The sequence below is a fragment of the Acomys minous genome, assembly GCF_964271855.1.
Source record: "Acomys minous genome assembly, chromosome: 2".
Lineage (NCBI taxonomy): Eukaryota > Metazoa > Chordata > Mammalia > Rodentia > Muridae > Acomys > Acomys minous.
The window spans coordinates 20384322-20410026 of NC_140484.1; the positions used below are offsets into that span (position 1 = coordinate 20384322).

Consider the following 25705-nt stretch of genomic DNA (forward strand, 5'->3'; position numbering starts at 1 on the left):
GGCGTTTATAGGCCAGAGCCCGGTTGTCCAGCATGGTAGTCCCTAGCTGCGTATGACTATGTGGGCTGCTGGTATAAATTCATTTTCTCAGCCACATGTGCGGCAGTTGACTGCTCAGTGGCTCTCTGTGCTTGGTTGACCATTCTGTGGATAGCACGGACCCAGAACCGTTGCTTCATTTTAGACAGTTCTTTAAGGCACGCTGATTGCACATCTAAGACTCCAGTTTCAACACCGTACGTCTGCGACCAGCTTTGCTTTGTAGTGGAGACATCAGAGGCATAGAGAGTTGTTTGCTTAAGGTTAGGAGGTTGGATGGACTGAGCTGGGAAAGGTCTCTTCTTGCTGAGTGTGGCTCTCTTCCTGAGCGATGCAGGGGTGGAGGGAGACCAGGAGCGTGGGCTCTGTTCTCTGGCTACTTGGTTTGGCTCTTGGCTTTGCCACTTCCTAGATCCTGCCTGAGCTCTAGAGCAATTCAGTGTCTCAGTTGTGAAAATAATGGGACTTCCTGGAAGAGGATTAGATGGGACGGCAGGTGTGCCTTTATGCTTGCGTTTATGTGGTGCTTAGTGTGGCCTAGGCAGGCGCTCTCCTGGAGGAGCACCATCCTCAACTCACTGTCATCACTGTCACAGAGAATGAAACAAGGACAGAAGTTACCGAGCCCCCGAGGCGTCTTAACATAGACGACTGGGGACTAGCCGGGTGGTGGTAGCAGCACACCGCATGCCTTGGGGAGGCAGAGGCAGGCAGATCTCTGAGTTCGAGGCCAGCCTTGTGTACAGAGCAAGTTCCAGGGCAGCCAGGGTTACATAGAGAAACCCTATCTTGAAGAAAAAAAAAGCCAGAAAAAAAAAAAAGATTGGAGACTAGACAAAGAGTATAGGCAGGTGAAGCTGTGTTCCTTATACCCACTGGCTACCCAGAGCGGGGCAGAACTGATGATTTCAAAGCCAGGGCCTGCTTTAGTCATGTAAAAATGCCAGCATGTTCACAAAGTCCTTTGAGCCCTCGAGCTGGTCACTCATACCCTGGATCTTTTTCTGTCTCATTCTTGCTGTTTTTGTCCCGCCTAATTCTGGCTTTTCTCTTGTCCCTGCAGATCCCCTCCTCCCGTCTCTGTCTTCAGGGAGAAGCGGGGTCACATCACGAGCTAGAACAGAAGTGTGCACAAACGGAGTTCAGATGAGAGAAGGGAAGGGACAGAAGTTGGGTCATTTAGCAGTTGGGGCTTGAGCTGTTCTTTAAGGTCTTGGTGACGTCATCCCCATCACTGCCCCATCTTGCCGGCAGGCCTATCTAAAGTAGCGCAGCGCTTTAGGGATGCTTCGTTTTCTTGAATGAAGAGAGTTCTGGTGTTGGTAATGTCGGGATGGTAAGTAGAGCTCTGTGTTCATATGGAACTGTAGCTTAGGAAGTGTTCTACAGCTGCACAGCCGTGACCCCAGACCTGGGCTGCAGTTTGAGGTCAAGTGCAGGGTCTTGGCTTTGAACCTCAGCACTACTACAGTTTGTTTCACTCACTGAGCAAATGCTGTTAAGGGAGTTCCTACCAATGATTTCCTCATTGGCACCAAGAAAGCAGGATCCTGGTCTCCCCTGGCAGGCAGTCAACAGTGTGCTTCTGGGACTGAAGTGGGATGGGTAATATTTGCTGTGACAAAGTGGGGGTGGGAGACCCAGGCAGGAAGCGCACACTTCAGACTGGGTGAAGGGTGTGGCAGCATGCCTCACGCTAGTTGGGAGCATGGGGGCAAGCAGTAAGTCTAGTGACGTATCTGGGGCACTTGTGTATAAATGGCTGACCCGGCACTGACCTGTGAGGAGACTGCTCCCAACAACCTGAATTCTCAGGGTGGGGAAGGAATACAGGCTGTCTGAGGAGGAGCATTATGTTCTCGAAGCTTTCCTTGTAACTGGCCCTGTCAGCCCATTCCCATCTTTGCGTGGATGTTCCGTCTGGGTGGGAGGTGGGCGTTGTGGCTTGCATATCGTGGCTATAATAGGTATGGGTCTTTAGTTAGACTCTGGAATTACCCTTCTGCTCACAAGTCAATGTGAATGCCCATTACTCACTTATATAGCGCCTGATGCATTGATTATTGACATCTGCCTGTCAGCTGACCTTTGAGCTTGGTTTCCCAGTATGAAAGGTCACGCATTGCAGAATCCAAACAGCGTCTCCCGCTGCCTAGCGCCTGTCTGCGATGCTGGTAGCTGTACACAGGTGCAGTTTCCTTCTCTGTTATAAAATGACACAAATTCATTTGCAGGGCATTCTTCTCTCCTTGGAGGTTGTCTTTGGCCAGGGCAGTGCCGATGCTGGGTGACTGAGAATATTGGCCACAGCGAGTAGAGTGGGCAGTGGGGACATTTTCCTGGTGTGGCGATGTTAGGGAATCCTTCCAAGGCCAATGCAGCACAGACACTGCGGGCTCTCCTGCACTTGGCCCTGCTTCCTAGACAGTGAGCACAGCAGACTGTGACAGGGGACTGGCAGGATCTGGAGGGTAGGGATGAGGTAGGAAGGGCTGGAACTGGAGCTGAGAGATCTGATTCGCTGCCCCAGTGGCCTGGTCAGTGGAGATCTGGGTAGAGAGGCTAAAGCCACTGTAGGAACTGTTTCTAAGCAGAACAAAGAGAACAGAGGCCTCGGAGAAAGCGAAATCCCCAGCAGGGACTGAAATGAGAGTGTCTGGAGGAAGCCGGGAGAGAGAGAGCCTCAGGCTTCCGCAGGGTTTGGTGATGACTGGTCAAAGAAGCAGACTGCCTGACCAAGGCGGTGGTAGGCCTTTTCGGACCATTTCGTGCTTGGCTTTGTGGGACATGGTGCATAAGTGAGCCAGCGCTGGCAGGTGTGAGGGGGCGAGGCCTCTTGGGAGCTGGGAACTATTACTCATCTCTGAGCACTGATAGAAGATATGCGCCTTGTCAAGACAGCTGCTGCAGGAGGCCCCAGGGCTGCCAGCCAGCCTGCATGCCAGTCCACGTTCATGGTTTTATCTTTAATTATTAAAGTTCTGGGCTATTTAAATGCTCACCTGAAGCATCATCCTGACTAATTTCCCCTTCCTCAGCTCCAGCAGAGAAGGGGTTTTGTGGCCTGTGGTTCTGCGATCCGCAGGTGGCGCTCAGGAGGAAGCCTCAGGGAAGATGCCCTTGATTGCAGGGTGCCGACCTCATGGGCTGCACTTGCTTCCGGATTTATTTTGAGTGAGTCCTTAATTTTGAGAATATAGGCCAGGTGGAAAGACTGTTGTTGGAATATGTAAAGTAGTTAACCAGTCGTTAAAGTGCCAGGAGCCTTTGAGTGGTAGTACCTAAGGCAACCCGCATAGTTTCCAGTAATCTTTTGGGAGCTCCTGTGCTCCTCAAAAAACAGGAAGTTTGAGGGGTGCCTGAGAGCTTACCTGCTCTGCTTTCTTCTTGAGGTTAGGTTAGGGTAGGGCCGAGCCATTCCTTCAGAGGTTGGAGTGAACTTTGTAGACAGGTGGAGAGTCGGATCCGAGAGGAGGTGTTCCTTCCTATATCTGGACCTCCGCTTCCTGGTGCTTCCTACCCTACGTCCAGCCACGTGACTTGAGCATCTGTGGGCTCCTCGGCCTCCGCTACTCTTTCCTCCCCTCACTCTGGCTCTGGTCATCCTCAGAGCATCATGTGTTTGGAGACTTCTTCCTTTGACCCTGCAGACTAAGCTAACTTCTTAGTCTCTCACGGTTCTGGAGCTCTGGACAGAGCATTCTCCTCAGCATTTGTCCCAGCCGCTGTGCGAGGCTTGTCGGTCTGCCCACTCTGTGGCTCCATGAAGAGATCAGCAGGGTCTTGTCTTGTCACCATCCTGGCAAGTGTCTGACTCACAGCAGGTGCTCTGCTTTCTGTAGTATAAATTAATTCATTTGATTATTTGATAAGTTTTGAGGTTTTATACAAGATTCCAGTTCCAGGAAAACAAAGAAATGATACCAGCACCACTACCACCACCACCTTTAATAATAATAATAATAATAATAATAATAATAATAATAATAATAATAATAATAAAAACAAGCCTGCTTCCCTCAGTAGAGCCCTCAAGAGATCCATTGAAGTACAGTAAAAAAAGATTATCAGTTGAAGTTCTGTTTATTCTTTAAAAAAAAAAAAACATGAATTTCCTATTCATAGTTGTATAGATCTTATAATTAGCTCATAAGTAAATATGTTTAAAACTATTTAACTAATAGGAAGATGTGATGGAAAACCTTGGTGACTCGTGCTCTCAGGAAGAGATGGGCAAGTGAAAAGGTTTTATATTAATGTATGGTGGGCACTGCGTTAGGCGCGGGTGACATGTGGGCACACAAGAAGGTGTGGGAACTGGCCCAGCAGAAGGTAGAAGATAGAGGAACTGGTACGTGCAAAGGCAAGGTGGTATGCCAGGCTCTTAGAGAGGGCCAATGCTACAGCAAGGCTGGAGGCAGAAGGAAGGAAGGCCCGCTAGGCGCCTCTGCTACGGCTGGGAGAGTACCACATGGGAAAAGCTGGGCAGGGCGGACCTGGGCTAGCAGGAAGAAGAGCATGGTGCAGAGATGCCTCTGCGGGGTGACAACACAAAGGCTATCTAGGATTCACAAGAGGGTGGCACTGTTGGGTAGGAGTGAGCACGCTGTAGAACCGAACATGCTCAGGATCACACAGGCCCTAGTCCTCACTGCACAACGGATAGGCTGCCTTTTTCTAAGACCTTCAATAGACCACTCTATGAAGTTCTTAGTTTTTCTCTATCTAGTGTAATTTTTATCTTCATGTAACAGGGGTACAGCATTGAATATGAACAAGAAAGGGACATACAGTGCATGTGTATGTGCATATTTAGTGTTTCCTTACCTGTATAATGAAGCTCACTCTTCTTTTTTTGTTTTTTTGTTTTCAAGTCCAGGACTTGCAGTAATTACGTAATTAGAATCCACATTGAGTGTGGCTAGATAAGGTGTAATTAAAGAAGAAAGCCTAATTTTGGAAGAACGATAAGAGGTCATTTGACTCAGTCTGGGCCCAAATCCAATCTTGGAAGAACAGTAAGAGGTCATTTGGATGTAGGGAGCTTGAGGCCACCCAGGAGCCCAGACTGGCCTGAGAGCTGGACGGATTGTGTTTCAGTTCCCTGTGGAGGCCATTCAGTAGGCCTCTTGGTAGGAGGTGTTATGGGAGGCCCAGCTGAGTCAGTACCGGAAGTCCTGGATTTCAGGGAGGATGTGAGGGGACATGGGCTTGAGAATAATTAGGATGTTCTAGAGAGAGAGAGAGAGAGAGAGAGAGATCAAGACATCTGGGGTGGGGGTGGGGGCGGGGGCAAGGTGGGGATTCACAGGGCAGGTGCCATTTATCGGTAAGGAGAATTTCAAGTCTAAGGACAAGAGGCACTTGGATATTTTTGGGATGAATGCCAATGCCAAGGTTAGTGGTTGAAGGGACATGGCCATGTTGACCGTGGTCATTTTGAGGTTTGGTGAGGTCATGCTTCTGTGGCCCTGGCAGTGGAGTGACAGACAGAAGGACAGTGATTATGCAGTGGGGCCTATGTGGAGGACTCAGAGTTGTTGTAGGTGGTTGAGGGCAGGGCAGGCTTCCTTGAGGAGGGATCTTGGAGTTTTAAAGGACCAGTAGTGGGTGGGTGGGGTGGGGGGAGATGGGTTCAAAAGGAGAGAATGAAGTTGAAGTTGCAAGAGCCCCCAAAACCCCGCTCTTACTCCAGCCTTGTCTCTCAACCAGTGGAGAGACCACAGGCCAGTCGCTTCCTTTCCTGAGCCTAGGAGAGTCACCCTTACGGTTTGGGCTTCTTTCAGACTCTCCAGTCACCACAGTCCTGGGCTCCAGGGCAGGGGATTTGTGGGGCCGCCCCACGGAGATGAGAGGACAAATCACATGGCAGTGGAGGCACTCTGGCGACCAGGTTTGGAGTCATCTGACATTTCAGGGTGCTTTTGAGACAGACACAATGTATGTAAAGCCTCATTGTTTGCCAGTGTTGAAAGTCAACTGCTCCATTCTGGGGTGGAGCCGAGAAGGGCTTAATCTTCCTGAGCTCCGAAAGGAAATTGTTAGGTTAAAGACCTGCTGAGCTTGCACCTCCCCCAAGGCCAATCTTGGGAAACTCATGGCCTCAGTCTTGAGAACATCTGCACAGAGGCAGAAGAGGACTTGGAGAGCCTTGAGGGCTGAGAAGAGAGAGGAGACTCTGCAGAGGAGGCAGCGGTTGGATGTATAACATAGACCTTAGTGTAGTGAGTTGAGGAGGAAGGCAGGCAGGCAGGCTGTGCTCTCTCTTTTTCTGTTTGTTTTCTTGCTTCCTTGTTATTGAGAGAGGGTCTTGCCGTATAGCCTTGGCTAGTCCGGAAATCAGGTTGGCCTCAAACTCAGATCTGTCCGCCTCTCCCTCTGGAGTGCTGAGATTAAAGGCGTGTGCCACCACACCCAGCATACTTTCTGCACACTTAGTGTGTATGCTTGCTTTTTCTGGTCTTAGTTTCATAATGGTGATGGCTAATTTTGGTTGTCAGCTTGACATACTTGGGATGTGAGAACCTAATTGAGGAATTTTTTTTTTTATCAGATTGACTTCTGTTTGCATATTTTCTCGATTGCTAATTGATGTCCGGGGGCCCAGCCCACAGTGGATGGGGCCACCTCTGGGCAAGCTAGGAAAACTGAGCCAGAAAGCAGTGTTGCTCCGTGGTCTCTGCTTCAGCTCCTGCCCTGAGGTCCTGCCACGGCTTCCCTTTGTGATAGACTCTATTGAACCTGTGAGCCAGATTGAGGCCTTTCTTTCCCAAGCTGGATTTGGTCATGGTGTTTTACCACAGCCACAAAAACCGAACTAGGACAATATTCCTCCCCTCATTTCTGCCTCTGTTATTATCCCGTGCCACAGATCAGGCTGTGGGGTTGGAGGGAGGAACCTGTTTGTCTAGGGTCTTAGTGGTCTTAGTGGTGGCATGGTATTTCATTTTATTTGGATTTTCAACTCCCATGGCAATAAATACCTGTTCTTCTGATGGCTGCCTTGGAAATGTAGGGCAAAGAAAATGACTCTTCTGTGACTCTCATGCCAAAGTTAAGCGCATACCTAAAACATGGCTTTAACTCCTGTTCATGGCACAGCATCCCCGTAGAGTTCAAACCCACAGCAACTGCTGCCGAGGGCACTCAGAGCTCACTGTGGCTTTACGGATTTGGAAACTGGGACGCAGAAAGGAGAGAGGATATGCTGAGGTCAGGGGCCAGAGTGGAGATGAGAAGTGGAAGTCTGAAGACTGGTCCTTAGAGCTATTTTAAGGCTCCCTGTGGAAGAGTTTGTATTTAGACAACAATGGAAACCTTTGTCCAGAGAGTTGGTGTGGACAAGGGTTGAGTCTGAAAGGTCCTCTGTGTGCGCGCACGCATCCTTGTGTTTCCTTCACTTTAACCTCAGATGCCTTTGAACCAGCCTGAAGGATTCCTTTAGACCGGAGGCTTTGAACAGGTGGAAAGCGCTTAGGAAGAAGGAGAAAGATCAAAGGCCACAGAAATAGAAGAATAAGCTGTAGGCTTGGCTAAGGGGGTTTTCATTGATTGAACACTGACTGAACAAGGCAAGCTTCAGGTGTCATTTTATGTAATTCCCATGGCTTCGCCATAAAGTAGGTACTCCCCCTCCCATGGCTTGTCAGATGAAGGCACTAATTAAGAGACTGTGTCCTACCCAAAGTCATAGAATTTTGATACAAAGCCAGGAGATTGTGCTGGTCACCTTCCTGTCACTCTGATAAAGTACCCGGGACAATAAACTTATAAGGAGAAAGGTGTATTTTGACTCATAGTTTCAGAAGTAGCCTTGTCAGAAAGGCCAGGCAGCACAGAAGGCTGGAGGTACATGAACAAGGAAGCTAATTTGTTGATGGCAGCCAGGAGACAGAAGGACAGGATGGAGCCCAATACCCTTTTCATGGGAATCTCTCTGTTCCCTAAAAGGCCGGACCTCCTAAAGAGTCCACCGTTCCCCAGTAGAGACTCGGCTGGGGACAAAGTCTCAACACTTAGGTCTTTAAAATGCAAAGTATAGCTGGGTGTAGTGATGCATGCCTTTAATCCCAGCACTCAGAGGCAGGCAGATCTCTTGAGTTCGAGGCCAGCCTGGTCTACAGAGTGAGTTCCAGGACAGCCAAGGCTACACAGAGAGGCCCTGTCTCAAGAAACAAATATAAACACAAACAAACAAACAAACAAGCAACCCATTGCAATGTATCAGGGGGATGCTCAATCTAATGTTCTTTCTGTCTTTACCCCTACTCAGTCTTCCTGGGCTCTGAATTGCAGTGGTTTGACCATTTGAGGCCGGGAGGACAGGCACATTTAGGGAGGATACTGCTTCTCAGTGGTTCCTAATTGGGGGGGGGGTAGTTGCACCTAATGTGCAGTACCATCTGGAGACATTTGGGTTGTTATAATTTAGGAGGTGTCATTGATGTCTAGTTCACAGTGGCCAAGCATGCTCCTAAAACTTCTTATGGTATGTAGGGCAGCCCTCTAGCCTTTATAAGATGTGGAGGTTAGGAAACCTGACCCGTCACACAGGCGAGTGGAAGGGTCTGTATGAGAAACTGTACCTCCAAAGACGTTTGCTGTACCTGACTGGTTTGGGCTTCTCGCTGTTTGTTCCCGGGAGGACTAGGATGATGTGGGAGTAGGTGGACACCTGGAATAAAAGTCACAGCAAGGCACAAGAGCCTCTGTGGCCTAGGGCTGCCCGTGAGCTGAGCGGCTGACGGGTGGGTAGAGTCCAGTTCTGTGAGTGTGGACATAACTTAGATCTAGCTAACTGTACTTTCTATCCCTTTATTTAATTAATGCTGTGGCTACTCACCATTATAAATATCTAGGGATATAGTCCAGTGGTAGAGTGCTTGTAGCCCTGGGTTTGGTCCCTAGCATTACAGAAAACCAAGCAACCAACCACACTCATTTCAGACTAAGTAAATAGGGTTCTTTCAAGTTAATTCTTCATCCAGTGGTTGTTTGTGGAGTGCTTAGCAAGTATGGAGGGATCTCTGATCTCACAGCTTTGTGGAGTGGTGTGATTCTCGGACATCTCTCTGTCTATCTCCAGTGGTATGCACATATCCATGTATGGCACCCCACCCCCCCATGAAAGAGGGCAGGGGAAAGAGCTGGGGGAGCGTTTTATCAGAGGTAGAAGTGTCTTAATTTTGTTTTTTGTCTGACACATAATAGATAATTGATGAAGTGGAGTGAGCAAATGTCCAGAGAGAGAGCATGCCCAAGGCATGCTGGGCAACTGTAGCCTTTGGTGGCTGGATCCTGTGATATGATCAGGATGCAAAAGATGGGAGGGTGGATGGGGTCAGAAGGTGGGGGGCTTGAGTTCAGGCTCTGGTATGGTGACTGGGCCTATTCTATAGAAGGATGGCCTCACTTTCTAGTTTTCTGGGGCGTGGTTTTACCAATTTTTTTCACAGTGTAATTGCTATCAGTGCCCCTGCCAGTTTCAAATGTTCCCGTTTGGATGGTAATATTATGGCTCAGCAGTGGAGCAGAGTGTGTGAGGGTTCCACCGTGGGACATGGCTGAGCAGGCTTAGCGAGGACTGAGGCCCCAGTACTGCCACGGCCTCAGTACTGGGGCCTCAGGAGCTGCCGTGATATTGGGGAGGAAGGGAGTAGTTACGGAATGACACCACGCAGAGTCTCTAAAACGGGTCCAGGCAGCTCTCCCAACAAGCATTCTTCGAACTGGAAGTTACAACCGATAAGGAAAAGGACTACTACAGTGTGCCCATTTCCTGAACAATTAAGAGTCGGAGAAGCTTCTGCCCAGCTTCTCAAAGGGCCTGGCAAGGCCTCAACTCTCCACTTTCTTAAACCCGCCATTGTCCTCTGGAATTTTAAATAGGCTATGAATGTGCTTGATGTCAGGGAAGATAAATCTGTGAGGAGGCTTGTAGTCAATACATTTCCTTTTTAAGTAGAAACAATATAAAGAGCTTGATTCAGCCCTGAGTCAGTCTCACTTTGTTGTCACGATTGTGTAAAACCTGAGCTGCTCTATGTCTGTGTCACACTGTTTATATTCCCCCTCTGCCCCTCCGTCCTAGCAGCCCCACATGGACTCCCAGCCTTTTTAGGCCATGTACAGCTAGCTCTCCTCACTCAGACTGTTTTCTTGGGTCCTGTAAAGAGGTGGTGCGATGCGTAGTGGGTGATTTTGTTTTCCGTCTTGGGGAGCTCTTCAGGGTGACCATTAAGCAGTGTTGCCACATGAACCTTTTGATCTGAAAAAGTTGGGATGCTAAATTCTTAAGCTTTACCCTGTCTAAGGAAATATTATTAGCTTTTTGAATATTTGTTGTGCACAGAGTTTCCCACTGCAGTGGTGCACGCGTTTAATCTCAGCACTCAGGGAGGCAGAAGCAGGCTGATCTCTATGAGTTCGAGGCCAGCCTGGTCTACAAAGCTAGTCCAGGATAGCCAAGTCTACACAGAGAAGCCTTGTGCCCCAAAACAAAAATATAAAAGCAAAACAAAAAGAAACTCTATGTTAGGAGTACATGGATGGCTATAGCAGCCTCTCTTTTGTGTGTACTCCCCTCCCTAGGCTTGGTAAGGTAGTGTGAGCACATACTCCTGTTTTCCCAGTACAATTGCAATGTTTGTTTTTGTCCCAGTTTATGGTCAGTACATTCTCTTTCTCAGAAGTAATTATATTACTCAGCAGATAGGCAATCCCTTTTTATTAGTTTCTTGTGTAGTCTTTCAAGATGTCCGAAGGCAGGTTCGTGCGTAAAGGGGAAAGGTGAGACTAGTGGCTTGTATCACTTAACAGTGTGTCCTGGAAACTCCCTATGTCTGGGTAAATGGAGTGTAGTCATTCAGCGACACTCAGAGCAGTGTTTGTCAAGACAGGCAGGCAGTTATCTTTCCCTTAGTTTACTAGTTAATTACTATTTAGGGGTTGTGTCTGTTTACGTAAGAAGCAAAAGGCTGTAGGAAGTGAAGACATCTTTTTTTTTAAGACAAGTGAGTTCAGTAGTAGACTCATATATTGGAAGCAATTAGTAGACAGCAACATTGTGCCTGACCAGGGACTAGGCAGTTTGGAGGAAGTGGGCTTTGCCCAACCTTGTCAGAACCCCTAAGGCAGTGGTTCTCAGCTTTCGTAATGCTACCACCCTTTTATACAGTTCCTCATATTGTGGTGACCCCCCCAACCATACAATTATTTTGTTGCTACTTCATTAACTGTAATTTTGCCACTGCTATGAATTTTAATGTAAACATCTTAACATGCAGGATGTCTGATATGCAACCGGCTGTGGGGCCGAGAAAGGCAGAGGTGAGACTTTCTTCACTGCTCTTAGCCTGCACGGTCCACGTGGTCAACTGGTACCCGCTAAGTTAGTGTCTTCCGCTCCTGTTGGTTCTCTCTCTTTTTTTAATCAACCTAAGCAATCTCTGTCCTCCCTTCCACACGTTAGCTGAGCCATCAAGAGAAAATCCACTCCCCGCCAGTGCTGCATAAAGGGGAGCTGCAGGCTCACCCCGACTCTGGGACGAAGGAGGTAGCCGTGATCCCTTCGGCCTCTTCTGTCTGGTGGTCCAGCAGCTCCTCCTTTCATCTAATAACGTGAGCTTCCTCCGTAGCTTCCTGGTGCCACAGGGTTGATCGATCTAGGATAAGAAAAGGCGGGTCCAGGAAATTGACCCTTTAATACAGTTTAAAAGGCCACTGAGAGAGTGGGGATGCCCAGTCGTACAGCCTTGAGCCCTTCCTCGCCGTGGACTGTGGTTGGCATGGCAAGCAGGTCCAGGTGATGCCCCCAGCTGGGGTGGCTCAGAAGCAACACCGGCATTGGGTTGTTGTGGGAAAGGCTTTTGGCCAAATGCTAGCAGCCGGTTTCCTAACTGCCGGCCGAAGCAGCCTCTGGGAGGAAGAGGTGAGATTTGTTTACTGGCTGAGATTCCCTTGTCTCTTCTTTCCACAGGTAGCATTTCTCAGGAAGTAGGGAAGTGGGATGGTCTGTATCTGGGAGGTCTGTTCTGAGTCGATGTCCAGTCCTTGCTGGCGCTGCCCTGGAGGCTCCGTGGTCTGTGGAGTCAGTTGTCCTTAAGCTTTGGGGAGCAGGAGGACCCTGACTTATCTGTGTACCACTCCCTATTAGAATGGCAAACCTGTGTTTTTAATGTGCTACGCAGGCTATGCAGGCTGAATCTGGGCATTCTCAGTGTGAGGTAAGAAAACCTAAGCTAGAGTGGCCAGCAACCTGGAAACTAATGGTTCCTTAAACAGGAGGGGCTTCTTGTGGCCTGCACTATGAATTGTGCCCTCCTGACTTCTTCAGACACAGATGGGCCTTGGAGTTGGCTATTTTGATGTCCCCAGGTCCTGCCTTACTTTGCTGTCATTGACATTGAGGGCTGCGGCATTTCCACAAACGTGTCCGGCTTATGCTTCAGGCCTGAAGGCAACAGATAGATGCTGGCACTCTCTCAGGACTGAGGAAGCTTCTGGAAGTACACTGCACAGTCTTCCCCTCGTACATTATAGGCTGGATTTAAGTCACATGTCTTTCTTGAGCCAATCATTGCTATTGGAAAGGGATTACAGTTCTTGCACATGGAGGGAAGAAGTGGGGGTTCTGAATCCAGATGTAGGTGGGCTGTAACTCTGTGGTAAAAGATGGGCAAGCAGACAGAGGCTTGCTCTGGAAGGGAGAAGCAGGATCCCAGGCTGCCAAGGCTCCCAGTGCATGGGTGCTTGGCCGAGCACACCCAGGAAATAAGGACAAGGCTGGCCGTGGTGTCCTGTGCCTTCAGGGTTGCTGGAAAGGTTATCTCTATTGTGCAGCTGAGGAAATGAGGCGCAGTCACTTGACTCAGATAAATGCACAGTGTGGTTGTGGAGGTTGGGATTGGGAGAGAAAGAAGTGAGGTGCGTGAGTGGCCGTTAGCTCTACTCCTACAGACATTTGTAACACCTCCGATGTCCAAGCAGCCCCCCTTCATCGCTTCTCTTCCATTTTTGGCAGGAGGCCTTCCTCAGGACACTTTTTATACCTTGAAGTTGACTATGCATGAACAAATGGCAAAATGTTCTTTGGGCTCCTGTTTTGTAAGGGAGCACAACCTGTCAGGTCTTGTGCCCTCACGTGCTGTGCATATATTGTTTTAAACCTGAGCAGTAAGCTTTTAGATTTGATGTATCATCTGTGCTTTCTGGATGGGGAAGCAGGCTTGGAGAGGATGTGGCCGGAGGGGGGGAGGGGGGGCGCACAGCTTGGGAGGCAGACTGCCTGCCTCCTGGCCAAGCGGCAGCTTCTCTGCGCAGTCCAAGGCTTATCAGTGGTGGCCAGCCTTGTTAAGCTCCTGAAGGAAGGCACTCAGGAAAGGGGGTTTCAGTGTCACAGATTTCCAGAGGAGCCGAATGTTCCCCATGGGAATAATTCTCAGGGCATTAGGAAACATATCCTGAGTACAATAAACACGAGAGAGAGAGAGAGAGAGAGAGAGAGAGAGAGAGAGAGAGAGAGAGTGTGTGTGTGTGTGTGTGTGTGTGTGTGTGTAAAGCTTGTTTCTGTATAGCAATCAAGATGTGAACGGAGGGAGCAGAGCCTCAGAAAGGCGTAAAGGGCTGTTGTCTTTGGAAAAGGGAGGTTCTGATTGAGAGTAAGGAGCCAGTGCTGACTGGGTGGGTAGCGTGGCAGTGGCAGGCAGAGCGAGTAGACACGTCTGTGAGCCCCAGTTCTGCCGGTCTTCTTTCTGGGCTGTGCCCACATTTACACAGTCGCATCCAGACTGGCAGCTCAGTGGGCAGAGGATCAGGATCAGAGAGGTGAGGGCGGAGCCAGCCATGCCATCTGTGCAGACTCATGCTGAGCATGGCACAGGGTTGCCACTGCCGTGTTGTCAGCTTAGTGAGGTCTCCCTGGGCATGAGCTTCCAGGTGTCCAGAGTACACAGGTTCACCACATCTGGCTGAGGGCCACAGTCTTGGCTTTGGCCTCCCTTGACAGTGAATCCTTTGTCTGAAAAGCTCCTTTCTAGCTCCGGAGGTTTGGAGCCTCTCCCGTGGCCTGTGCTCTGGGCAGTGTTGGGAGACGGCCGCCCTGCCAGAGGCCCACAGGGAGCTAATGACTGGCATAATGAGCAGGGATAAGTGCCCGTGCTCAGGGTGGGGTACACAGAGAGAGTCCAGGTGGATATGATTGGGAGGACACTAGAGACTCCTGTGCAAGGTGTGGGAAGAGTGAGGAGGAGGGAGTTGTGTGTGGAGGGTGGGTCACAGGTTTGCACGGGGGGCCGTTGCTAACGAGGCTTTCCCCAAGTACAACAGACACACCAGTCTGATCACCCAGGCTCTGGAGAGAAAATTCCTCAGTTTTTTTTTTTTTCAAATATAAGCAAAAGGAATAACGGGCCCTCCTCCCACCTCCCACAACTGTAGACTTATCATCTACAGTTGTGTAGGGCTTTGTGTTCTGTGTCTGTGGTAAGGTCCTGGGTTCATCTCTTCCTTTCTCTCTTTTTTTTCTGCCCACGTCCCATTTCACTAAACACCTTCTAAGTGTTTTTGTTGTGCAAGCGTAACATGGCAAGCCGAGCTGGGAGCTGAGGTCTCCCCGACAAAAGTCATTGCCCTCGAGGGGCTGTCTCCTCGTAGGTAAACAAGGTGATTACAAAGAGGTGTGTGATAAGTGCTAACAGGCATGTACAGGGTCCTGTGGGAGCGGGTGAGGGAGTGCCTGCTTGTGCCTGGTGGAGGAGGTGGCATTGGAGCCGGGCTGGGTAGGAAGCATGCCGGGTGTGCCAGCATCTTGGAAGGCATTCTAGGCAGAGGGAAGTAACAGCGTTCATTGCTGTGGTGAGGAGGTTCATGAAGACCTGCCCTGTGATAGAGACGGCTGGTGTCCAGCCTGCGCCCTGCCGGGGCTCACACTCCGGCGAATAGGAAACAGCGTGACTGGAGTGTGTACAGAGTTCTCTGGCAACAGAAGGGCTCTGTTTAATTCAGTTAGTATTTATTTACCAGTCTTCCTCAGGAGGGGACCCTGTGCAGTGATCTTTATGGGTCTGACACTAATGGCTTAGTTTAATCTTCTATTACGATGACAAAATAGGGTAAGTCTGGATTCTTTACAAAGCAAAACGGTCCATTTAGATTATAGTCCTAGAGACTCAAGAGCTTGGCCCCCAGCATCTGTTCTGCTTTGGAGAGGGCTGCCTGGTGGGTGGTGTCACCCAGGGTTGGAGCTCATGAGGAAAGCGGTGAGACAGGAAACAAGAGGCCTGGGAGGGGCCAGGTGCCTCCAGCTCCTGTGAGACTTGGATTCATCCATTCCTGAGAGAGTGGAGTGTCCCTGACTTAAATTCCTTCAACTGGCTTCCACCTCCTGAGAATTCTAGTTCCCTGGGGCTCAAGTTTTCAGTACTTGGACTTATAGGGGACAATCAAATCATGTCTGGGTCATAGATATGTGTGGCCTTTGGAAATTTGACTTGGGCAAGCCATTTTACCTCCGTGGCTTCCATTTTTTTTTCCCTCATTCATATAAGCAGTGTACGAAGTGAACAGCAGCTTTCCTTGGCTGCCCAGGCTTCACTATCCTTTACCCCCAGGTATCTCCTAAGTGCCTCCAACACCGTGTGCCCTAGGTCTTAAAAGTTAAGAACTTCCCCCTGGGTCTTGGTTCACTTCTGTTTCTGTCGTTCTGTGTTGTGGTTTCCCTTGTTCGGTAAGTGCAGATGTCCAGCTAGTAAATATAGTGATGAACCCCTCGGTGTTACCAGGTGGTGAGAGTGCACATCTGTTCTTAAGCTGTGGAAGGCACCAAAAAGGGAAGGAAGCCTTTTCTGTTTTCCTCCAGAGTCTTGCGTGGCTCTCAGCTCACAGTAGGTGCACAGCAAACGGCTATTGGAAGAATGGCTTTAACACTAAAAAATAAATACTACTGTGGCGTGCGTGTGTGTGCTCTCACACTTGTGTGTGCATGCAATGTCTTCTGGGTGGAGGTCAAAGGACAACTTTGTGGACTCAGTTCTCTCCTTCTGACTTTATGTGGGTTCCTGGGATTGAAGTCAGGTCTCCAGCTTTTGTGGCAAGTGTCTTTACCCACTGAGGCATCTTGCTGGCCAAGAATGGCTTTATGATATGCTAGTTATTAGCAGGTAAAAGCATGACATTTTAAGGGTGGATCAGTGTGGCTCTGAATCTGCCCTTGGTTGTTTGCTTATTTGACTTTAATGGAAATGTCAGTTAGATGCAAGATGAATTGCAGCATAGCACAGCAGAGAGAGAAAGGGAGATCTTGTGTGCATTTTCAGTACTTTGGTACATCTGTTAGCTCACTATTTGCTAGTCACTTGGTTAGATGATCCCATGAAGTAGTTAGCAGCATCTCTCTTTTCTGTTGAGGGAAACTGAGGCACGGGAGTGCAGCAATTGGTGTAAGTTTAGGCAGTTGGGGCCATTGGTAGGGCAGTTCACCAGGAATCACTGATGACTTACAGAGCACCCTGCCTCTCCTGAGGCACACACAGACTCAGTATAGCTTTGTGGAAGTGTTAGAGGTGATGGCTGTCTGCTCCACACTGTCTTGGAGTACATAGGTGCTTCGTGACATTTCTGTCACTTAGTTATTTAGCCTCTACATGTTCCCTTTGAGGACAGGAGCCCTCTGCCTATCAGGCAAACCACTGTATCTTTTGAATGTGTCTGTGGTCCCAGCACTTCGGAAGCGGAGGCAGGAAGATTAATTTCAGAGTCATCCTTGGTTCTCTTGTAGCCCGGGCTGGCTTACACTTGCCACACTGCTGAGGCTGAATTTGAATGTCTGATCTTGTACCTCCACCTCCAGAGTGCTGAGATTGTAAGCATATGCCACTGTGCCTGGCCTTCTGTGGGGCTGAGATAAACCTAAGGCTTTGGGCATGCTAGCCAAGCGCTTTACCACCCGAGTTACATCTTTAGCCCAATAAATCCTTAATATGAGCTAATACAACATGTGTTCCCATTTCTCTTGAGCACTCATGTCTCACTGTGTTCTTTTAAAATGTGTGTGAGTGAGTGTGTTTGTGTGTACATATCCATGTTCAGGTATGTGTGTCCTTGCATGTGTACAGATGCCAAAGGATGGATGTCCTGGTCCATCACTGCTTATGTTACTCTTTGAGGCAGGGCCTGTCACTCAACCTGGAGCCAAGCTGGTGGCCAGCAAGCCCCCAAGCTTTTGTCTTTTTTCTCCTCGTTTTATAGAACATGTTCTCCCACTGGACCTGCAGTGCAGGTTCATTGGTACATTCCTCCTGTAAAATGTTACATGCTAATTACTAAGTGTAGTGACATCTCTTTCTTCTAGGGAGTAGCTGTTAGAGTCTTGTTGGGTCCTTGGGCCAAAAAGCATCAGTGTCACTTGGGAACTAGTTAGAAATGTAGATCCTCCAGCCCCACCCAGACCTGCTGGCTCAGAAACTTAGAGGTGGGGCCCCCAAATCAGTTTTACAAGGTCTTGGTAGGTGCTTTTGATACTTGGCCTAGTTAGAGAACTGCCGTAGGTTAGAACAATAGCCCCCAGCCTTCTATTGCTGTGATGAAGACCATGACCAAAAGCAACTGGAGGAGGAAAAGATTTATTTCATTTTACAGCCGGCAGTTTAACATGAGGGGAAGGCTGGGCAGGAAGCTGGAGGCCGGAGGTGAAGCCCAAGCCAAGGAGGAGTGTTGCTTACTGGCTTGCTCAGTTTCCTTATTTGCTTTCTTTTTAAACACATTTCGTTTTGTTATTTTGAGACAGGGTTTCTCTGTGTAACAGTCCTGGCTGTCCTGGAACTCACTCTGTAGACCAGGCTCACCTCTGAACTCACGGAGATCCACTTGCCTCTGCCTCTTGAGTGCTGGGACTGAAGGTGTGCACCACCACTTCTGGCTTTTAAATACATTTTTAATTAATGTATAATTGTATCACTTCTTTTCTTTCCTTTTCTCCCTCCATGCCATCCCATGTCTTTTTCCTCCAACTTCTCCTACGTCTTCCTCCACTCTCAAAGTAATAGTTATTAATAGTTATTGTTGCATATGTATATGTAAATATGTGTGAACATAGGCATACATTTTAATGAGTTTACTTTTGTTGTTTGTGCCTATGCGGTTTTAGGGACAATTAGTTTGTATTGGATAAACATCCCTCTCTCAGCAGTCCTAAGTTGCCTGTAGTTCCTTGTGTAGGAATGGGAGGGACCCTGTGAGATTTTTGTACCCCTTTTATGTTCGTACATCGATTGATGCTGTCACTGTTCAGGCCTTTTTAGTTCATGGACAGTTCTAGGAGAGACAGTCTCACAGCAGACATCTCAGAATTCTGGGTGTCACAGTCTTTCTGCCTCCTCTTCCGCAATGTTCCCGGAGCCATAGATGCAGGAGCCGTGCTCCAGGAGTTTCCTTTGGGGCTGGGCTCCAGGCTGTTGACTTCTGCATTGTGTCCGCTTTTCTTGCACATCCCAGGACTATGTGCCCAGGCATGGCATTGCTCTTCCATGCCAATCACCAATCAAAGGTACCCTCCCCAGGGTTGTTGTACAGTTGGTGAGATGAGACACAGAAGCTTCCGGTGCTGTGTCAAGCACATGATCAGCAGGACTGAATGCTCTGGTGCTAGCCAGTGGAGTCTGGAGGAAACAGTAGTCACTTTCCACACTTAGCCCTTTTTTCTCCATCCTACAATTCATTAGGTCAGTGGTTCTCAACCTTCCTCATGCTGCCACCCTGTAATACAGTTCCTTATGTTGCAGTGACCCCAACCCTTAAACACTTCCTTGCTACTTTATAACTGTAATTTTGTTACTGTTATAAATTGTAATGTAAATATCTGATATGCAGCATATCTGAACCTCGACCCTGTGAAAGGGCAGTTTGACTCCACGGGTTCGAGACCCACAGGGTTAGGTCTTCTTTTGGCCTTTTTATTTTTTTTAAGCCCACCACTCATTAATTTTATTTATTACTCTCTTTTAAAAGGTGCTATCCAACTTGACAGTATTTGTCTGGATTGTAACATTCTATTTGTTTGAATTTTTTCCCTACAGGGGTAATTGTGTCCTTGAGACGTGTGTATATGTTCCTCACAGAAATGTGTGGCACAAGACTGGAGTAACTCAAAGTCCATCAGCATAAAATCCCCACACAGTGGAGGAGTGCAGACACAGAAAGCAGTGAGGTAGCTCAAGTGTTGGCTCGGGGCTCTGTGGGATTGGGACTGCGTATAGAGTGTACTACAGTCTGTACAGAGGCAGAGTACCTCTAAGAGGGTCCATGGGAAAGGGGTGACGCTGACTGACAGGGTTGCGTCTCTATGGCTATCATGTGCTAGGTCCTGGGTCCAGTCTGTAGACCACAAAAAAGGAAAAGATTAAGCACAAAAATGTTACCACTGAGGGGCTATGGTTCATGTTTTAGCATGTTTCGTAGTGGTGTATCCTCATAGTCCTAACACTCAAGAGAATGAGGTAGGAGGATCATGCAAGCTGAGCAGCACCTGGGGCTACGTGGTAAGAGGATGTCTCAAAAAGACTGGAGGAGGAGGAGGAGGAGGAGGAGGAGGAGGAAGAGGAGGAGGAGGAGGAGGAAGAGGAGGAGGAGGAGGAGGAGAAGGTGGCAGCATCAACGGGGGAGTAGAGACTTGTTACCATGAACTGTTTGGTGCCTTTTCAGATTGGAGTCTGTTAAAAATACTTATGAAAGTGTGGTCTCCTGAGCAGAGACCCCCCCCACCTGTGACCTGACGGTGGCAGGCTGTGGAGAGGGTGGTACTGGGTTTCGTGGGCTGGACACTGTCCTCCTTTTGCTGCCGGAGGAGGAGATTGTATTACCTGCACTGTGGGCTCTGACGGATCTTGATACATACTGTGTCAGTCTGTGGACTTGGGGAAGCTGAGAGCAGCTCTCAGCCCACAGTTGTTGCTCAGTTGGCTTTATTCGGCCTTGAGGCTGGGCTCTCAGGATCACCTGAATCTTGACTCTGTTCCCTGAAGCACTGGCTCCTCTGCCCTTTTTGGGCCACCTGAGGTCTTGATAAGCCTACCTCCTGTGTCTTTAGCCAAGTCTTTGTTAAAGAGATACTGGATAGGGCGTGGCTCAGAATCAAATCCCTCATCGAGCTGCCAGCAACCTTTTCCTAGCTGGTCATCTGGCGGTGGCGAGTGGAGCCAGTGTTTACCTATTCACCCCCTAGATGTTTCCAGTGTGCCTGGAACAGTATTAGTGCTGAGGACCCACAGAGGAAGTGAGAAGGTCAGCTCCTTGCAGAGGTGGGTCAGCTTATTCGCGAAGCTCCTTGTACTCCTTTGTAAGTAGTCAGTCCTTTCACTGTCATGCCCAAGTAGTAGTAGACAGCTTGTCACAGAATAAAACTATGAAAACGGGGTGGGTGGGGGTGGGGTAGGAAGTTGGGGGGGTGGGGGGGGGCAGAGGCTAGATAGAGGCTGGATTTGGGCCAGCCTCTTTGGACCATGATTTCTAGATTCCTGGTTGGAGGAAAGGAGATGAGTAGCCCAGCCAAACTTAAGTTCATGAGGGGTATGTGTATGTGCGATTGACCCAAAGGAGGGACAGTTCAGTGGAGATGGTTGTCACCTTGCTTAGGAAGACAGTAGTGAAAAAATTTTTTTCTTTTTCTTCTAGTGAGTTATAGGTGAAGAGTGTGTGTGTGTGTGTGTGTGTGTGTGTGTGTGTGTGTGTCTGTGTGTGTATAGGCCAGAAGCCAACCTCAGGTGTTGTTCTTCAGGAACCATCCACCTTGTTTCCTGAGACAGGGTCTCTTCCTGGATTAGATTAGGCTGGTGGGTGAGCAAGCCCCGTGGATCTGGCTGTCTCTGCCTCCCCAGTGCTGGGACCACCAGCATTCATTACCATGCCTGGCTTTTATGTAGGTTCTAGTGATTGACCCCACGTTCTCATGCTTGAGTGGCAAGTCCTTTACCACCTAGCCACCACTCTGGTTCCTTACAGCAGAATTTTTTTTTTTTTTTTAGATATTGCTGAAATATAAATCTCTTGCACCTCACTTGGGCTATCAACTTGATAACCACTGTATGAGAAAAATGACTTTTTAAAGGCTTTATCTTTGTGTACTCATACTTCCCTTTCCTAATATTATTTGTTCTGTAATTGTGTCAGGAATCATCATTGGCTTATAGCTGTCAGGGCTTATTTATTTGTAGATCAGCTACTTTCCTATTTTAAAATAGCACATTGATCCACGTCTCAGGTCCTCAGAGTTTTTTTCTGGCTTATGTGATTTTACAGTTGGTCAATAGTAATTCTAAGAAACTTTTATTATAATCAGTTAAATATGCATGAGAGAAATTATATTTTGTCTGCAGCAAAACTGAAACCACAAAAAGAGAGAGAGAGAGAGAGAGAGAGAGAGAGAAGAAAGTGGGAGAATGACTAAAACAAATTAGCCATGGCACTGCTGCTCCAGCCTAGCCCATGTTGACATATGTCTCTGTTCTGCCAGGAAAAAAAACCAAAGCTTATAGTGAGACTGCCCTGGGAGGGCTGTGCTTCATGGGCGAGCCTACCGAGTAACCTAATTAGGAATGTTTCAGAGGGGTGTGACTCGCATGGCTTCTGAGGAGAGTGGCAGAGTAGAAGAGGAAGGGGTCTAATTCATCTGGGCAGGGAGGTGGCTGGGACAGAGGAGGGGCCGTAGGACCTATGACTCTTGATTATCAAGTCTGAATAGAAGTCAGAGGAAAAAAATTGAATTATGCATAAGCTGTGGTCACAACCACATGCCAAATATTTATGAGCAACTATAAGGAAATGTCCCAAAATAATACTGTGGTAAGACTGTTGATAAATACGGTTTCATTTTCTCTGGTTTTCCAAATGAGAGTCCGATCACCTCTGTAACTGCTTTTCCATACTCCATACATCCACTCAGTTTAGGGTATAGAGCTTGGCTGTAGAACTGGCCTGCTGGGCACTTTGCTTGGTGCTGTGTCTCCACCATAAAGTTTTCATATATGATGGCCTAGGATGAAACAGGAAAGCCAGCCCTGGAAAGGACTCTAGTAGGATTCGCTTTGCGACTTGAAAGTTATAGTGAAATCTGGGAGTGGGGCTTAAATAAAGTGGTTCAGATTGTTTTCTTATCCCCAAAGCCTGATCAGGCCACACCGTGCTCCTCTGTGCTGAAGTCTTACATAGCGGCAGTTGATTAGCTTTTAAAATGTCCAAGAGCAGAACTGTGAGGTAACAGTTTAGGAGGTGAGCCTCCGTATCAGAGCCATGGAGAAGCTGTCCACAGGCTGCTTCTGGCATGTAGGCCTCCTAACCCTCTTGCCACATCAACATGCAGAAGAGAGGGTGTCCAGGTATTTTGAGGTCCTGCCTCCTTCCTCTCCATCACCAGGAACAGCTGGATAGTTCTGGAGCTAGTGTGTGTGTGTGTGTGTGTGTGTGTGTGTGTGTGTGTGTGTTTTGATTCATTTTTATGAGTTGGGGCTAAATGCAACACCCGCCTCCGTCTTAAGTTGAGCTGATAAAATTGGCCTAGAGTTTTGTTCTAAAGGTTGATTTAGCATGTCTATAAGCACCAGTAAATGCCTGACCTATAAACACGTACACAATACATCAGAGCCCATGTTTCCTGTTGCTTAGTACCAACCTTGTAAATTGGCCCCTGTGTGTCTTCTGCTTGGTCATGCAGAAAAGAACTCTGGCCCTGCAGTCATTACTCCTGCATTTTGTACATGTACGCTCTGCTCCCTGATTGAGTATTGACATGAGTGTGGGAACTGGTGGCATTTATGATCCAATGGCATAAAATAACATTTGGCACAATTTCTCTTTAGGTTTTTTTTTTTTCCTCATCTTCAGAAGAGACTTTCTGTAAGACTCCCAAAGATGGAGTTGATGAAATGCCAGGACTTAGGTATAGTGGCATTACCTTGAAGAAGGAAGTGCTAACCTAGTAAACATAGGGTTAAAGAAGGGCTCAAGGAGTATATATTGACACTTGGTTTGAAAATGATATCTAGTATGTTGAATGCTAATTAACAAAGCAAGAAAGAAATACATGTTAAGACCCAGGCCTGGTGACAGAGGCCTGTAATGCAAATAAACTACTGGAGGCAAATGCAGGAATGTGTATGTTCAAGGCCTATTTTCTTCTTGTTGTTGTTATTTTTAAGACAAGGTCTCTCTGAGTAGCCCTGGCTGTCCTGGGACTGGATCTGTAGACCAGGCTGACCCTGAACTCACAATGATCCTCCTGCCTCTGCCTCCCAAGTGCTGGAATTAAAGGCATATTTAGGTTAGAATGTCAAGGCTCACTTTAGAAGGGTCTTGGTTAGTGGGGGTGGGGGTGGTGCAGAGCAAGACCAAGGCAACTTCAGGTTGAGGGAACTTTCTTCCTCTTTCTACCACCCCTCTCTTTCCCTTTCCCTTTCTCACTCCTCATTACTCTCGACTCTCCCTACTTCCTTGCCCCAGGAATACTTTATGTGTTTCTAGGTTTGATGTTTGACAAGCAAGACGAATAGTCCTTTTCTTCCTCTTCTGTCCTTGATGACCCATTTTACAGGCTTACCGTTTCCCTCTTGCCTTGCTGTACCCACTAAAGTTGCTGCCCGCTTTTGCTTTGTGGAGTGTGAGCCTCAGGGTTCATTCTCACACGAATGCCAGCTCTTTTGTGTCCCCTATTATGGTGCTGGGGCAATAGGGCAGGGTGCTAGGGGTAACTGTGCACATTCTTGGTGGGAACTGGCAGGGCGTAGGAACCAGTACAGGAGTAGGCCTATGTGCCGCTGAAGCTGGGCCAGCACCAGGCTCAAAGGCTCCAGTGGTGCCCGGTGCTGAGTCCACATTTTGGCTGTTAGGTTTCTGTAGTGTCATTTGTATTGGCCATTTAGCCGGGGCTGCTCCACAGCCTTTTCATCATCGGAATTACACAACACGAACGTTTTTGACCTTGTAAGGCTTTGTAGGAGAGACTGTAAATTCCAGCTCTGTACAGCAGCAGCGCAGGGGCTGAGACTAGGAAGTCTTGGTTGGTGGATGGCCCTGGCATCAGAAGGCTGCCCCTACAGCTGTGCATATGTTGGGCATGCCCCAGAGGGGCCTCGTGCTGCAGAGAAGATTGCTGATGAGTGTCAGCCCAAGGAGGTTATAGGATGGATACATGCTCCTTTTTACAGCTTTCCACCATGGAAGGGGAGGTTTGGGCTTATTTAGATATACGTAAGCAGTCTCCTTTCCCTTAGTGTTTGTGGTTGGCTTGTTCCAGGTTCCTGGGGGGGGGGGCGGGGGGGAGCCTAGTAAACAATTTGTTGGCCTCTGTCAAAGTTCAAAGCTTGTAATAACTCCCAGTTTGGGTGATAGCTTAGCAACCGTGGCGTGGCTGAGTCCCTGGCCAGGGAGGTGTCATTTCCTGGTAGATTTTTGACTGGTAAGCATTCTGTGGGCTCAACAGTACTGTGTCTCTTCTGAACTGGTCATGTGCTGTACTCCTGCATTACTGAGCAGGGAGTGTCCCTGGAGCCTGGTGTGGTGAGGTGACTTTACCCTGGGTCACAGAGCAGTGGAAGAACCGGAACTGGAATTGTTTCCTTTCCACAGAAGCTTAAATCCCATTCGGTGACTGGTAGCTGAATGTGGCCGAGGTACACACTCTTTGCAATCAACTCGTTTGAGTTCTCGTTTCTGGCCATGCTTCTTGTTTACTTTGCTTGGGAGCGTTTGCTTAACCTTCCTGACTTCCAGTTTCGTTTTCTGCAGCAGGTGACTGTCCATCTCGACAGGTTTATGAAGATTTCCCAGGACTGCTCTTGGTGCATGACAGCACTCAGTCGTTGCACTTGGCAGCATTATTTTTCCATGCCTTGCCTGTAGGCGTCTGGTTGTGCCAGGGCTGATATAGGGAGAGCTTCGGTAATCCCTAAACTTGTATGGCGTCCTGCACCTTCATTTACTGCAAACCCCCATCTGGGGTTGGTGTGCACCCATTGGAAGAGGGTGCCTGTGGATGTGATCATAGGAAGACAAGCCAAATAGAGTAAAATCATTACAAACCATTGTAAGGCCCTGATGAGGAGGTACTTGAGGCCACTGAAGCGCATACTAGAGAGATCTGACCCTGTTCAGGGAGGGGCCACAGAAGGTTCTCAAGGAAGTGACCATTGAGCTAATAGCTGAAGAAAATCCAAAGAGGGGAGAGCAAGGAATGGTAAAATAACCTCTTGTAGAGAAATGCTAATTCAGAACATGGCTGTTCTGGCAAGAGATCAAATCCAAAGACCTTCTAGGTCTGTGTGATCCAGCTGGAATACAAGCATGCCTTTAATCCAGGAGACAGGGGCAAACAGATGTGAGTTCAAGGCCAGCCTGGTATAGAGCAAGTATCAGGTAAAGAAAAGCTTAGATCTAGGTGTGGTGATACATGCCTTTAATCCCAAACAGTGAAGATGAAGGTAGTTTGTAGAAGGAAGCACCCGTGTTTGAAAGTGATGTTAATTGACTGGCAGAAAAGGTTACGAATCAGAGAAGGTTTGACTGAATAGGTTATACCCAACTCGTCCAGAAGAGAGAGGAAATGGAAGCTATCTAAGAGACAGTATTACAGAGAGAGCAGGCAGTTTTACTCTATTACTATGGGATAGTACTAGAGAGATAGAGT

The 25705-nt window shown here is 48.3% G+C and overlaps 1 protein-coding gene across 15 annotated transcripts in view; it reads left to right on the forward strand.

Annotated features, from left to right (window-relative positions):
* Nucleotides 1–25705, forward strand: part of SORBS1 (sorbin and SH3 domain containing 1) — a 230501-nt gene that overhangs the window by 12298 nt on the left and 192498 nt on the right. Inside the window, exon 1 of one of the 15 annotated variants that reach the window (XM_084749809.1) lies at nt 11785–11968. The exons of the other annotated variants lie outside the window; for them this stretch is intronic. The gene's annotated coding sequence lies outside the window, so the exon portion shown is untranslated. Of the gene's footprint in view, nt 1–11784; nt 11969–25705 lie in introns of those variants that run through there. 15 annotated transcript variants of the gene reach the window in all.